Raw genomic sequence first — 15367 nt, forward strand, 5'->3', positions numbered from 1 at the left:
TTATCTGTAGCCTCAGTTACGCAATCACTTTTCAGGGATGTTAGTCCTGAGAAGGTTCACTTATGTCTCTTAATCCTGCCCTGGAGATATTCTTAGGGAATTAATCCAGAAGAACAGAAAAGTTTTGAACACAAATGATGAATTTCCATGTTTCTAGTTTTACTGCCATTGCGGCGATGCACCTTCAGTGTCCTCTAGGGGCGGGTCACCTGCCATATTCACATGGGGTGGAGAGACTGGAAATGCACTCTAACGAAGGGCCCTGGCCTCTATGTGGGAAGGCGGTCTGGGGGGCACTCACTGCCCCGTCCATGTGCCTGTGTGACCCTCACTGTGGAGGCGGCTGGCTTTGCATGTTGTTGGGTGACCAGGCAGAGGTCGTGTCTTGGTGCTGTGTGCGGGGGTGGTGGGGAGGTGGGGCCTTCTTGCTGGCAAAGTTAGCATAAGTAGTTATGTGTGTGGTCTCTCTGGTTTTAGACTCTGCCCTACCACCCTCACTTCACTAAAATAAGCGGATGAGTTCTTGAAGCTCGTTTCTTCCAGGACAAAATTGAACATAAATGTCAGAAAGTGTTTTAGAGTCACCTTGTCCTGGGTCCAGAGGCACTCTTGAGCTACTTAACTTTTAAAAATGGAAGTGATGCTGTGAAAACGGCCCCATACCCAGTGGATAGCAATAACACATGTTTCAACCTCACAGGGCAGGCCGGGCTGGAGGGGAGGCAGAGCTGGGTCCAGGGCTCTGACTCTGGGTCAGGGATGTTTCCCCCCGCCTAGGCCTCAGCGTCTGCCGCGCCTCGGTGAAGTAACCTGCCTTCTGCAGCATCACAGTAGGTATCTTGGTGTCAAGGACAAACAAGGCAGCAAGTCTGACCGAGTCTTCAGCTGAAGATGAGCTGCTACTTGCCTTGAGGTTGTGGGGTGCAGGCGAGGGTGGCGCCAGACTGGCGGGAGCCGCGGTGTCCTACCTCCTTCGCTGGTTCACCAGCTCCCACCAGCAGTGTCCGTTGCTGTGTGAGCTTCTGGGACCCTTTCAGTCAGGTTTCTGACCTCAAGTCTTCGTGGAGACCTCACCGATTAAAATTTCTGACATCTTACTTGCTCATTGCCAAACCCGAAGATTCCGTCCCACCCTGACCTGGCCTCGCTTCTGCCCCTCCCGCCTCTCTCCCACTGGCCTCTCTGCAGAAGAAATGCAGATTTGCCCTGAAGCCAAAAAAGCTGAAGTCCAGAGCCTTCACTGCACCCAAGGCCTTGGGAAGACACGAGTGGTCTTCTCTTCATAACTTTAACCTTCTTTTCAATAGACGACCCCCTCCGCCAGCTTCCAGTCACACCTCCTTCAGGACCTGCTGCTGCTTGTACCTCTTCCTTCCCTGCAGCCCCTCCCTGCTCCTGTGTTCCCTGCTGGATGGCCGCTGGGTCCCTGAAGGGTATGAGGCTGAGACGGCAGGACCCCAAGAGCCTTCCACACTCAACCAGATCGACTCTACCTAGACACATTTAATATTTGATTTTGTGTTTTGGTGTGAAGAAAACTTTGTGGAATTCAGAGGAACTATGAAAAGCAAAGTAATCCATGACTGGAATCCTAAATGTTAAAGCTAATAACTAACACACAGGATGTGATATTTTGCCCTCGAGCATGGAATAGTAATTTGCTGTGAAGCCTAATTTTAAAAGATGTCAGTGAATTGGGCAACGAGTCAGCACAATTCTTACCAATTCAGTGGAGCAACACTGAGGTGAAACACACAGGTATGTTGAGAACATGGCCGGTAGATACTGCTTCTTCTCTTTACACTTGAGTTTAGGGATCTGGCCTATTAGTGAACCCAGAGGATTGTCACTCACGCTGCAAAGCATCCTCACAGAGATGAGCTGACATGACCTTGGAGCAGACAGCTACATAAAAAAATAGAAAGTTAAAGGTCGAATTACTGTCCTCAGGAACATTTCAGAAATTAGTGCATATCCATCATGTAAGAACAGGATGCTATCTTCTAACGGGCAGAGAACAGGAAAGAAATTAAAATATAGGCTTACTGAACTCAAATCCCATGAAGGTCTGTCGGCCAGGACAGAGCTCAAATGTAGAGATGGGGAGACACCCGAGAAGAGGTGTGGGCGATTTGTGGTCAGCTCGGGAGTGAAGTGTCTGAATACTAGGGTTTCAGAGAAACAGAAGGATGAGCGACCATGAGTGCGTACCAGGAAAACTTCCTGAGCAGCTCAGGGACTGACCCCACGAGGCTGAGGACATTGGGAGTGTGACCAGCAACCACTGTCCTTAAATCAGTTCAATTCACTGTCTAAAAGAAAGACTGTCGGGTTGAATCACAAAGCAGGAACCAGCCTGCAGCGGAGGGAGTCAGGGGGGTGCAGTGGGAGAGCCGGCAGAGCCGTGCCAGACAGACGGCCCTGCGGAGAGCACGCACCCGGGGCCGCACGTCCTTTTTAACCAGAGAAGGTAAGGAAGCAAAGACAGCCACAAAAAATACCCGAGGAAAAAGACTCACCGTGGTGGCGTAGTGCTGGTCCACAAACAGATCAATGAACAAATTAGAAAACCCAGAAATGCAAGATTACACAGGAATCTACTGATAAAAATGCCATTTCAGACAGTAGGGAAAGGATTAGCCACACGTGGTCTGAGAAAACTAAAGAGCCATCTGAAAAATTAGCTTCAATCCACATCTTATATCTTAATCAAAAAAACTCAAAACAAATAAAAATTTAACTGGAGACAAAGGAAGCATGAAAATAGTAAATGAAAATAAGAATGATTTTAAAAATAATGTGAGAGGGAAAGCTCTTTCTACAGTATGATACGAAACGCCAGGAGAAAATAGTTAATAAAGATAATTTTAAAAATAAAATAACACAGCATAGCATCACATCACTGGAAGCATCTGCCGATAATATATGGGATCTGAGCCCTAATGAAAAGAATTTTAAAATAAAAATGTTCAAAAATCAAATAAAGGTCTTTAGGTTAGCTGATTAAAAACTATATTAAAAAATAAATCTATCAATAAATTTTATTATAGAAAAACTATATCTTTAACAAAACACAAGCCAAAGGCAAAATAACCAAACCCAGAGGTATTTGCATACTATAATCTAAGCAAGAGTCATTTCTTTAATAAATGAAGATACCAATGAGTCAATACAAAAGAGCACAGACCCAACAGAAAAGTGAGCAATAATGATGAACAGACATTTCACAGCAAGAGAAACGCCCTAGCCTTAAAACCGTGAAGATTCATGACCCCGAGAAGCACGAGCAAGGGTTGCCAGGAGCTGTGTGGGGGCTCTGGGGGCCCCATCCTCGCGGGTTTTCACGCTTCTTCAGAGCCAGCCACACCTCCTCCCTGTTATGGCGCATCCTGAAACAGTTTTAATGCAGACCACAGGAATCAGGAATCATGATCTTAAACGAAGCGAGTGAGGACCGGGTAGCAGCCCCGAGCGGAGGGGACAATGCCCTCGGTCGTCACAGGAGCTGCCGTGTGCACGGGCCGGTCCTCAGCCTGAACCTTCCCCATCAGAGCGCCGGACAGCCCTGTGTGCCTCCCGGCCCCGGTGTTCCCCTGCCGAAGGGGGACAGGGGTTCCGGCTCACAGGGTGACTACAGGCGACCGCTCTCTCCGTTTGCCCAGGCTGAGGGTGTCCTTGGACCCTAGAGTTGGGGTTGTGCTGGGGGCCTAGCTGATCGGTCTGAGGACCTGGAACTGGGCCTGCCTGTCAATGCAGACTTGGGGGAGTGCTCTGCTGGTTAGCACTCTGCTGGTTAGTGCTCTGTGACTTAGTGTTCTGCTGGTTAGTGGTGTTATGCCTGATGTCCAAATCCACGAGCGGGAAGAGAGAAGGCTTCCAAGACAATGCAACACGCAAAGAAAGGGAAGTTTATTGCTGACTCGAGTCAGGGCCCCTGCCGCAACCAACGCAGTGGTGCAGGGTCAGAGAGCCCCGGGCCCAAACGGTCACCCAAATTTATAGGGTGCGCATAAGCAGTTGGTGGCTGGCTTAAGCGGATTGGTTACCTGTTTGCGAAGTAATCTCATTGGCCCAAACCTTCACGGGCTTTTTTTCAAACTTGGGTGTTCGCGGGCTTTTTCAGCTTTCCCTGATAGGTTCCCTTTTGTTTGCTAGGCGTATATTGATTGGCTGGCTCCAGGTGGCCTGATAATCATGTTACCCCGGGAAACCAGGCCTACTCCTAATCTAGGCTGCCTGTCATGGCACAGCCTCACAGTGGTCTGCCAGTTAGCACTCTGCTGGTTAGTGCTCTGTGAGTTAGCATTCTGCCGGTTAGTGGTCTGCCGGTTAGTGCTCTGCTAGTGTTAGTGCTCTGTGAGTTAGCGTTCTGCTGGTTAGTGGTCTGCCAGTTAGCGCTCTACTGGTCAGCGCTCTGCTGGTTAGTGGCACGCTGGTTAGCACTCTGCTGGTTAGTGCTCTGTGAGCTGGCATTCTGCTAGTTAGCGCTCTGCTGGTTAGCACTCTGCTGGTTAGTGGCATGCCGGTTAGCACTCTGTTGCTTAGAGCTCTCCCTGTTAGCGCTTGGCCGGTTAGTGTTCTGGTAGTAAGTCTTTTCCTTTCTCACAAGTTGCTTTGAAAGACAATTAAGAAATGAAGTTTTTGTTACGAGAAACAGAGATTTTGGCAAATAATCCACACTCCTTTGTCTCCCTGAGACAAAGAGTCAAAGGTCCGTTTCCCCGCTGATTCTAGGCTTGGCCACGTAAATTGGTTTGACCACTGGGATACAAGCACGGGCTTGAAATGTGCACAGATCCTGGAGTTTGCTGCCCATGCTGTGGGAAACCCCTTGATGCTGAGCTAACAAGGCTGGTTTGCTGCTGTGAGAATGAGTGATCAAATGTGGGGAAACAAGGCCACCCCTGCACTGGCAAATGAGGCCACCCTAGAGCACCCGTCCCGCCACCAGGAGAACTGCCCACCAACCCCAGAACCAGAGGGTGGTGCCACTTTAAGCCACAAGGTGTCTGTTTGATGGTTGCTATATAACTAACAGAAATGTTGCTAACATGTTAGTTCAGTTCAGTCGCTCAGTCGTGTCCGACTCTTTGCAACCCCATGAATCGCAGCACGCCAGGCCTCCCTGTCCATCACCAACTCCCGGAGTTCACTCAAACTCATGCCCATCGAGTCGGTGATGCCATCCAGCCATCTCATCCTCTGTCGTCCCCTTCTCCTCCTGCCCCCAATCCCTCCCAGCATCAGGGTCTTTTCCAATGAGTCAACTCTTCGCATGAGGTGGCCAAAGTATTGGAGTTTCAGCTTCAGCATCAGTCCTTCCAATGAACACCCAGGACTGATCTCCTTTAGGATGGACTGGTGGGATCTCCCTGCAGTCCAAGGGACTCTCAAGAGTCTTCTCCAACACCACAGTTCAAAAGCATCAATTTTTTGGCGCTCAGCTTTCTTCACAGTCCAACTCTCACATCCATACATAACCACTGGAAACACCATAGCCTTGACCAGACGGACCTTTGTTGACAAAGTAATGTCTCTGCTTTTTAATATGCTATCTAGGTTGGTCATAACTTTCCTTCTAAGGAGTAAGCATCTTTTAATTTCATGGCTGCAGTCACCATCTGTAGTGATTTTGGAGCCCCCTAAAAATAAAGTCTGACGCTGTTTCCACTGTTTCCCCATCTATTTCCCATGAAGTGACGGGACCAGATGCCATGATCTTAGTTTTCTGAATGTTAGTAGATGTAGCTAAAGCTGCTTCATGCATAAAATGAAGATATGGAAATGAACCTATGCACTATATTAGAAAAGAACATAACACTTTATAAAGTTCAGAGCTGAGACCTAAAGAAGTGAAGTATATAAAATTCATCTTTAGTTTAGATGCACAATGGCTGAAAGTTTTTTCCCCTATTTGAATGGTTACTTCTTTCAAAGTTCCTCTTTATAAGAGAAAACTTCTTGTAAACAAATCCAGATTAGGTGTTTTGAGGCTTGTTCTGTGATCCTGCTGATGTGTTTACTCCTCAGGAGGACGTCTTCCAGGAATGCACCGCGAGCTAGTGACAGAACCCCACCCCTGGGGGGCTTTGGTTGGGGTCGCAGAGGGCCATCACAGGCTCCCCGGACACTCCAGTTTTAACTGGAGTCCTAAGGACCCCCTTTGTCTAGGGCAGACTGGGGCTGCTGGCTACTCTTTTCCAGAAACAACAGTGCAGCATCCTTCAGGATCAGAGGAAAGGCCAATTCTGGGCCTGCCTTGGACTGCTGAGTCAGAACCTCAGGATGGTTCTGCTTTTAAAAAGCAGCTGCTTTTAATGGGCCCCTCAGGTCGTGCTGATGGTATGAACTGGCTCTGGGAGAGGCGAGGCCCAGGTTTGTCTGGTGGAGGCCCAGAGAGGCTTGTTTAACAGAGGAACCTTAGGATCCCAGTGGCTGGGGAAGATCTGGAGGAAGTCCAGTCAGCAGAGGACCTGTGGTCTGACCACCGACCCTCAGCAGCCCCACAAGTGCTGACAGGCTCCTGGGTTTGCCCAATGGCTCCAGGCCACGTTCCAGGAGTCCTTGTCACTTGGGGACATTGTCGATGTTTCCAGCAGGTGGCACATGCTAATCACCCCGTCAGAAATCTGAGTAAACCCAGCAGTTGACTTAGCTGCTGAATCAGACGTCTCACTCACAACGCACGCACGGTCAATCATGCCATCAGCAGTGATAAAGAGAAATGTATAATTGGCGTTATTAAGCACTTCAGGATCGTCGTGTGCGATGAAAAAGAACACTCTTTCGGCTCTAGTCACACTGAGGCTGGTAAGCACAGACTTCTAAGGAAAAGAATAAAGGATGATGTTCTGAATTTCAGCCCCTGTTCACTTAAACACATCTCAGCTTTCACTGTGCTTTGTAGGTGACGTGGCAATGTTGCCCAGTTCTGGTAAAAATCTATGGGAGAGAAGAAAGTAAGATGGTTTAGCAATGTGTGTGACCAAAGATGCAATCGTGTTTTTATTTCCTAAGGAGGAAGTTGGGCAAAGATAATAGTTCTATAAATTTTTGTACTATTCCCATTGCTTCACAGTTGGCTTAAAATAAAAATCATCTAGTATAGGTTATTTCTGTTACCTGAGAAGTCACCCCATGTCACAGTGATTTTGGTGACTGATGTCTACATGTGGTTGTCTGCCGTCTAGGCATGGCACCCCCTGCCACGGCCGCAGAGGAAATTTGGTGGGTCCCAGCAGCCCACTGGGGCCACAGTAGGGATGTGGCTGAGAAACTCAGTGACAGGTGTGCATGGAAGATTCTGGGAGAAAAGTTAGCTTTGGCATCAGCTGTGACATCGGCCTTCTGAGTTTTGAATAGACAGTCTGGTGACCTAACCAGGGATTGAGCATTTCAGCACAGTGCTGAGGAGGCAGATGTGGCTGGCGACGGTTGACGTTCTGGGCTGAGCTGGGCTCTGCTGACTGGCTCTGAAAGGCTCAAAGAGAAATCAAGCCATCAAGGGTGTTATGCACAAGCCGGGAGTTTGTAAAAACTTGTTAGTACAAAAGCCTCTGAATATCTGAGTCCGTCTTGAGAGAGCCTCGTGCTGGTGATTACACAATGATGTCTATCTATATATAGAGCAGATGCTGGCATCCAGTTTAGAGAACAAAATACTGTGAAAGCAAAGATGAAACAAAAGTACAAGGTCCCTTCCAAAAAGAAGAACAAAACCCAGTCCTTTCAAACAAAAATTTCGAAATACCATGCAGCCATCTTTTTGTTTTTTTGTATTTCTGATTATTTTATGGGGAGACTGATACACATGTGAAATTAACACACACCTAGCAGCTGAGGCTAAAGCCAAGAAACAGCGGGTCAAAGCTCGATTCTCATCATGAGCTGGAACAGTTGTTTCTGCTTCCTTTTCTCAACGCTTTGCCTTAACCCCACTTAAGAGTTAAAGAAATTAGATCTGTGTGTGCTTCTGGCCCTGGGACTTCTCAGCTGCCTTTGTAAACTCAGCATTGAGGGCTAGAAAGGAATTCGGGGAAACCCGCCGACAAGGCGCGCTGGCTTGCTTGGCGGTCCCGAAGTCCTGCTGGCCGTTTCCCATCTGGACACCTGATGGGGCCCAGCAAACCTCAACTCCTGGGTCCTTGAGAGTCAGAACGGTGGCCACATCAGAAACATCTTCAGTTACAACAACAAAGATGATGACGCCACAGATCCTATTTCTCTTGTTAATCCACCTTTTAAATTCCCTCCAGGCTGAGTAACATGTATATGAGGGGAGATCGGACCAGGGCACAGGCCACAGGTCCAGCAGGAGACCTGGTCACAGGCTGCGCGGGCTGTGGGGAGCTGGCGGCAGTGATTCTCGCCTCCTTGTGGGAAGGCCCCCTCCAGGAGCAGGAAGGAAGTGACTGGTGGGGAGTGAGTCACCGACTCCAGCTGAGAATCCTCCAGCAAGAGTGTGGATTAGCTCTGGAGGCTGGACAGATTTGACCACCCCTGGGCCTCAGCCCCCACCCCCCAGCCATCATAAGATGTAATGCACACGGTTTAGACACAGCAGTGGATGGGGTTCGGGGTGCCTGACAGACAATCATGGATTAGCCAACTCCTGGGGTGCTGCCTGGCCCGCTTCCACTGGGACGTTAGCTGTAAAATGAACACGTGAGTCTTAGGAGAGGCACTTTTAAAAGGTAACTTTCTATTTTACCTGTTAGGAATTGGGGGTGAAGTAGAGCATGGTCGCTGAGATCCCCCTGCATAAACACCTATTCCTCACTTGGCCGTGAGAGCGACCCCCTGGAAGCTGACTCATCACTGCTGCTCTGTGCAGACCCCGGGCTGGGGGCCCCGTCATCTCAGGCCCCATGTGGTCAGGTGCTGTTCCTGCTGCCCTGGCCTCCGGGCTCCTAGCTCTTCCATCCGGCAGCCACATACATTGTGTTCTGAGTCCTTTCCACCAAGTGAGCTGGAATTATGAGACCAGACCAGCTGGGAGCAGTGTGGCTTCCTGCCTGCCTGGCCCCCAAACCTGGAGCTTCAGCCCAAAGCCCCTGCCAGTCCCCGGCTCCTCCTGTGGCCTCTCCCTCCTTCTGTTTTGGGAAGCTGCTCTACTGTTTGGCGGGGTGGGGGGACAGTGAAGGGGGGACCTCGGGGACCTCTGGGCACTCGGGGGCTCACTGGTGCTCAGGCCCAGGGCCGTGCGGGGCCCTCCTGCTGCCTTGTCACGCGCGCAGCCCTGCCACCCCCTTCCCTGGCCCCTGACGACCACAGTCGGTTCTCCGTCTCTACAGTTTCTTGTTTTTAAGTCGTGTGAGTGGCCTCGTGAGGCGAGCGTGGCAGGCTCTCCTCCTTGAGAGCGGGCAGGCTCTCAAGGTCGCCCGGTTCTGGCACCAGCTCAGCCATCTGCTCCTTTTTGCTGCTGAGCAGTGTCAGTTTAAGATCCACCCGCGGAAGGATGGGTGGAGGTTGTCTCTGGTTTGGGTGTCAGTGAACAGTGTGGTTTTGTGAGCGTCCTGTCTTCTGAAGATTTCTTCCTCCAGGGGAGGGTCTGGGGTGAGTGCGAGGCCTTTGTCTGCACTGGATGCAGGCTCATCCTGGGAGGCCGCGGCAGGGAGAGTTGACTCCTCGGGGCGGGTACCTGCAGGGGCTGCGACCCGAGGTCCCAGGGCGGAGCGGCTGACCGCCTCCCCCAGGTCTCCCAGGTCTGGTGCGGGCGCTGTGGGACAGCAGGTGTCTCCCAGGTGCTGGGGGGGGGGGAGAGGAAAGTGCCCCACCCTCACCCTGAAACCGCCAAATTGTTCTGAGCACCAAACGCCAGCAAAACCCCTCGTGGTCCTCAGAGCTTCTCTCTGGGAGGGCACTGTTGGCCCATTTTCACAGACCAAAAAACTTAGAGATAGTGAGGGGAGAAGAGTTCTGTTCACATCGAACCATTTGGAAGGGATAGAAGGTAACTGAAGAGGGTGTCAGGGCCCCGTGTTAATATAAGCAGCATCCGCCCCTCACAGTCACACAAAGTTGACGGACTTGGGTTCATGCTCCCAGATGCCACACTTGCTCCTGACCCTGCCTGGTCTCCCTGCCTCCGTGGGATGCACGATCTGGCCAGTGGCCCCCGTCCGCTCCCTTCTGTGCAGCCTGAGGCCCTGAATCTGGGAGTGATGACCTCTGTGATGGGTGAGAGGCAGTTCCGGCTGGGCCGGCCACCGAGCCAGAACAACCTCAGAAACGGGCTTCCAGTCTTCACCAAGTGCTGGCACTGTGATCACAGCTTCGAAGCCATGTCCACCTCCGGGGTCACCTCCTCTGCTCGCTTCCCCCACCTCTCCAGGCTGAGCCTGCCCAAGGGGTGCCCAAGGCAGCAGGCAGCCGCCTGCCTGGGGCAACAGGTGTACCTCCTGCTCTTCCCGCGGGACCCGCAGCCTCCAGACACAGGCCCTGTGCCCAGTAAAGGAATCTCTAAACAGTAAATACTCGTGCAAAACTGCACAGCACTGTGTGAGACTGCCTGTAAATAACAATAAAACCTTGAAGGAAGTATAATGGGCACGCAGGTGCCCGTTTTGCTCCTTTCAAGTTTCTTTACTACGATGTTGCGTCTTCCAATCCAGTGTTTCACAAAAGCTCCTTCTGACCACTGATGAAGTCTGTTTTGCTCGATTGTTAACAACCTACAGAGCAGTTTGGGCTGAGGCTGCTTTACTGCTGGATTTCTGCAGCCCAGCTCTCTATATGGGAAGAGTCTGTGGTCAGAGGCAAGGGTTTCCAGAGCTCCTGGGATCTCTCCTTTGCAGCCTGTGCTGTGGTTCTATTGTGAGGAAACATCGACAGCAAGTCTCCACCCCAAGTGGTCTGTGCCAGGTACCCACACCTCTCCTTTTAGCTTCTTCTGGGATGCTTTGATGAAGATTTTAGAGGGAAAAAAAACTCATACCCTCCTGCCATAGCTAAGAAGGCAAAGCTTGGGGCCTAGTTAGCTGCTGATTTCAGGGGTTTCCTCAAAGAATTTCTTGATATTTGGCAAATTAGGTAAAAAAAAATAACAAGTTAAACTTTTTTATGATAAAAGCATAGATATCTTGAGCAAATATTCTTCATAATACACAATCATGGCATTACCCAACTCTATATAACAGGGAAATTTATTAGATACCTGCAGTTACACTTTACTCTTACTCAAATTGACAGGTGCGTTGATATTGGTCAACAGCATCCCACGTAAACTGTTAGGGTTTCTGCTCATGAGGCTGGGCCAGGCCTGGGCTGCCCCGGTGACCCCTAAATCTCGCTGGCTTTACACAACAGGCAATGTTTCCCACAGCTGCTCACCTAGGCGGCTCCAGGGCAGCTGTCTCCCCACAGGGACAGGCAGCCCCGGCCACTTCCATCTTATGTCTGAGGCTCAAAGCGAGGCCTCCCGCTCACTGCGGAGGGAGAAGAGAAGGACAGAGCTGATCGGCGGCTTTTCCCAGCTTCCAACCAGAGGTGCTGTGGCTTTTTGGGCACTGGACCCTGTGACGAGCTGCCGGGATGGGAGGCAGCGTGGACCCCCTCCCGGGAGTAGCTCCTGGGCCGGCAGTGGCCCAGCCCTGGTCTCCTCGCAGGCGGCCGAGCCGGGCCTCCTCTCCACCAGCAACTCAGGACACTTAGGCTTGGAGCATCTGACAGGAAGCTCAGTGCAGACACCTCTGCTTGACGCTGTTCTCCTTGGTGTGGGGCAAACAACAAATGCTAGAGGAAGATTATTCAAGGGTGTTATTCCTCTTTTCTCTGGATTCTCCAAATGCTTTCTCTTGCACCTATCAGGCCACCAGAGACACTTCCTTTGACTCCTAAGAGCCTGAGTAAACTACCAGAGAATTAGGCTGAACATTATGAAATTTGGAAAGCTCAGCAGTGGCCACAGGACTGGAAAAGGTCAGTTTTCATTCCAATCCCAAAGAAAGGCAATGCCAAAAATGTTCAGACTACCGCACAATTGCACTTATCTCACACACTAGCAAAGTAATGCTCAAAATTCTCCAAGCCAGGCTTCAACAGGACATGAATTGAGAACTTCCAGATGTTCAAGCTGGATTTAGAAAAGGCAGAGGAACCAGAGATCAAATTGCCAATGTCCGTTGGATCATCAAAAAAGTGAGAGAATCCCACGAAAATATCTACTTCTGCTTTATTGATTACACTAAAGCCTTTGACTATGTGGAACACAACAAACTGTTGAAAATTCTTCAAGAGATGGGAATACCAGACCACCTGACCTGCCTCCTGAGAAATCTGTTTACAGGTCAAGAAGCGACAGTTAGGACTGGATGTGGAAGTTATGGTACATATACACAATGGAATATTACTCAGCCATTAAAAAGAATTCATTTGAATCAGTTCTAATGAGATGCATGAAACTGGAGCCCATTATACAGAGTGAAGTAAGCCAGAAAGATAAAGACCAATACAGTATACTAATGCATATATATGGAATTTAAAAAGATGGTAAGTAACGATAACCCTATATGCAAAACAGAAAAAGAGACACAGATGTATAGAACAAACTTTTGGACTCTGTGGGAGAAGACGAGGGTGGGATATTCTGAGAGAATAGCATTGAAACAAGTATACTATCAAGGGTGAAACAGATCACCAGCCCAGGTTGGATGCATGAGACAAGTGCTTGGGGCTGGTGCACTGGCAAGACCCAAAGTGATGGGATGGGGAGGGAGGCGGAAGGGGGGATCAGGATGGGGCACACATGTAAATCCATGGCTGATTCATGTCAATGTATGGCAAAAACCACTACAATATTGTAAAGCAATTAGCCTCCAACTAATAAAAATAAATGAAAAAAAAAAAAAAAAAAAGAACTGGACGTGGGACAATGAACTGGTTCCAAATTGGGAAAGGAGTACATCAAGGCTGTATATGGTCACCCTGCTTATTTAACTTATATGCAGAGTACATCATGCAAAATGGCAGTCTAGATGAAGCACAAGCTGGAATCAAGATTGCTGGGAGAAACATCAATAACCTCAGCTATGCAGATGACACCACCCTTGTGGCAGAAAGCAAAGAAGAACTAAAGAGCCTCTTGATAAAAGTGAAAGAGGAGAGTGAAAAAGCTGGCTTAAAGCTCAACATTCAAAAAACTAAGATCATGGCATCGGGTCCCATCACTTCATGGCAAATAGATGGAGAAACAATGGAAACAGTGACAGATTTTATTTTCTTGGGCTCCAAAATCACTGCAGATGGTGACTGCAGCCATAAAATTAAGAGACGCTTGCTCTTTGGAAGAAAAGCTATGACCAACCTGGACAACATATTAAAAAGTAGAGACGTTACTTTGCCAACAAAGGTCCATCTAGTCAAAACTCTGGTTTTTCCGGTAGTCATGTATGGATGTGAGAGTTAGACTATAATCTGGACTATAAGAAAGCTGAGCACCAAATAATTGATGCTTTTGAACTGTGGTGTTGGAGAAGACTCTTGAGAGTCACTTGGACTATAAGGAGATCAAACCAGGCAATCCTAAAGGAAATCAATCCTGAATATTCATTGGAAGGACTGATGCTGAAGTTGAAGCTCCAAGATGCTGGCCACCTGATGTGAAGAGCTCACTCATTAGAAAAGACCCTGATGCTGGGAAAGATTGAAGGCAGAAGGAGAAGGGTATGACAGGGGATGAGATGGTTGGATGGCATCAGCAACATAATGGACAAGAGTTTCAGCAAGCTCTGGGAGATAGTGAAGGACAGAGAAGCCTGGTGTGCTGCAGTCTATGGGATAGCAAAGAATCGGACATGACTGAGCAACTGAAAAAAAATTATGTTCCCAATTTTTTTTCATGTGACAGTGGAAGGAACTATTACAGTCATTCAACAAGTACCAGTTGGGCTTTAACTATGTTCCAGACACTGTTATGAGCAAAGCAGCAAACCCCATTGTTAAAGATGGAAAGTCACTCCCTGACTCACTGAATATCCCTTATGGAAAAAAATTATCTTAAAAATTCCTCCAAAATGTTGTCTTTTCTGAAAAATGAGCACACTTCCTTTCATGAGGTAACAGAGCTTACATGAGATAGTGCGTTCCATCTTTCCCGTTTCACCTTGACTGTCAGGAAACTCAGAGCTGAGCTCTACGTTCATTGCAGTAGCTGCTTTCACTACACAAGTTAGAAACAACAATTTCTTCCTTCAATACATTTTTGATATCCTTTTAATTATGCATTATATACTGGTTATTTATTTTATGTCACTTCAAATCCTTTGAAAGTAGATTGAGAAGATATGAAAATAAATTAATTATGCTATTTTGTGTGTGTGTATGTTAGTCACTCAGTCATGTCTGACTCTTTGTGACCCCATGGACTGTGGCCCACCAGGCTCCTCTGTCCATGGGATTCTCCAGGCAAGAATACTAGAGTGAGTAGCCATTCCCTTCTCCAGAGGATCTTCCTGACCCAGGGATCAAACTCAGGTCTCCTGCCTTGCAGGCAGATTCTTCACTGTCTGAGCTACAGGGAAGATCCACAATGCTATTTTAGCCATACACAAATATCCATTTGTTGATAGATTGGTGCTTCGCAGTAAATATTTTGATCGAGTGCAATAGAGGGCTCTATGGAAGAGGGAACATGGCAACAGTGAGTTATAAACAGAAGAGAGCACAGGTGTTTTCTGTGATTCATCACTTCTCCCTTTGATCCCTCTTTGTCTTCTTGTCTCTTACAAGCACAGGTACAAGGGAACAGATTCTAGTTTAGGAAAGAAGGTTCAATCCCTTTGGGCAGAACACAGATCTGAGGAGGCATGGTACTTGCATGGTCTGTGGGGGCGAGTCTTCTCAGAGAAGGAGTCAAGAAAGGATGGTGTATGCATCTCCGTGCTTCTTGGATGGAAAGTGAGGTGCTCAACAACATCTGGCCCCACTGATGTGGGAACCCCTGCATCTCCAATAAACTTATTTCTGACGCTCTGAGCACATGTGTCTCAGAGCACACATATCTTCTGATGAACTGCCAACTTCTTGCTCCTCTGATCTGATTAAAGTGATGTCATCAGTATGGCAAACCAAACTGATGCTCTGCAGCCCGCCCAGATCTCTTTGGGCTCTGTTACAACAGAGACCAGGAAAGCCTGAGGATACAGAGACAGTCCAGGGTGTGCTAGAGTCTGTGCCATGTGATATAACCTGCTTCTGATTCTCCCCCTTGTTTGGGGTCAGAAGAGGGCATCCCCAGCCCTGAGGCCACGCACCACAGTTCAGAGGTCTGGCTGTGCACCACCTCTGGCCCGGCAGTTGCGACCATGTGGGGTGACTGTGTGCTAGAGATTTTGGTAGTTCAGTGTCATTGTCTGGAACCTGTCTGACT

The sequence above is a fragment of the Cervus canadensis genome, chromosome 9 (genome assembly GCF_019320065.1).
Source record: "Cervus canadensis isolate Bull #8, Minnesota chromosome 9, ASM1932006v1, whole genome shotgun sequence".
NCBI lineage: Eukaryota > Metazoa > Chordata > Mammalia > Artiodactyla > Cervidae > Cervus > Cervus canadensis.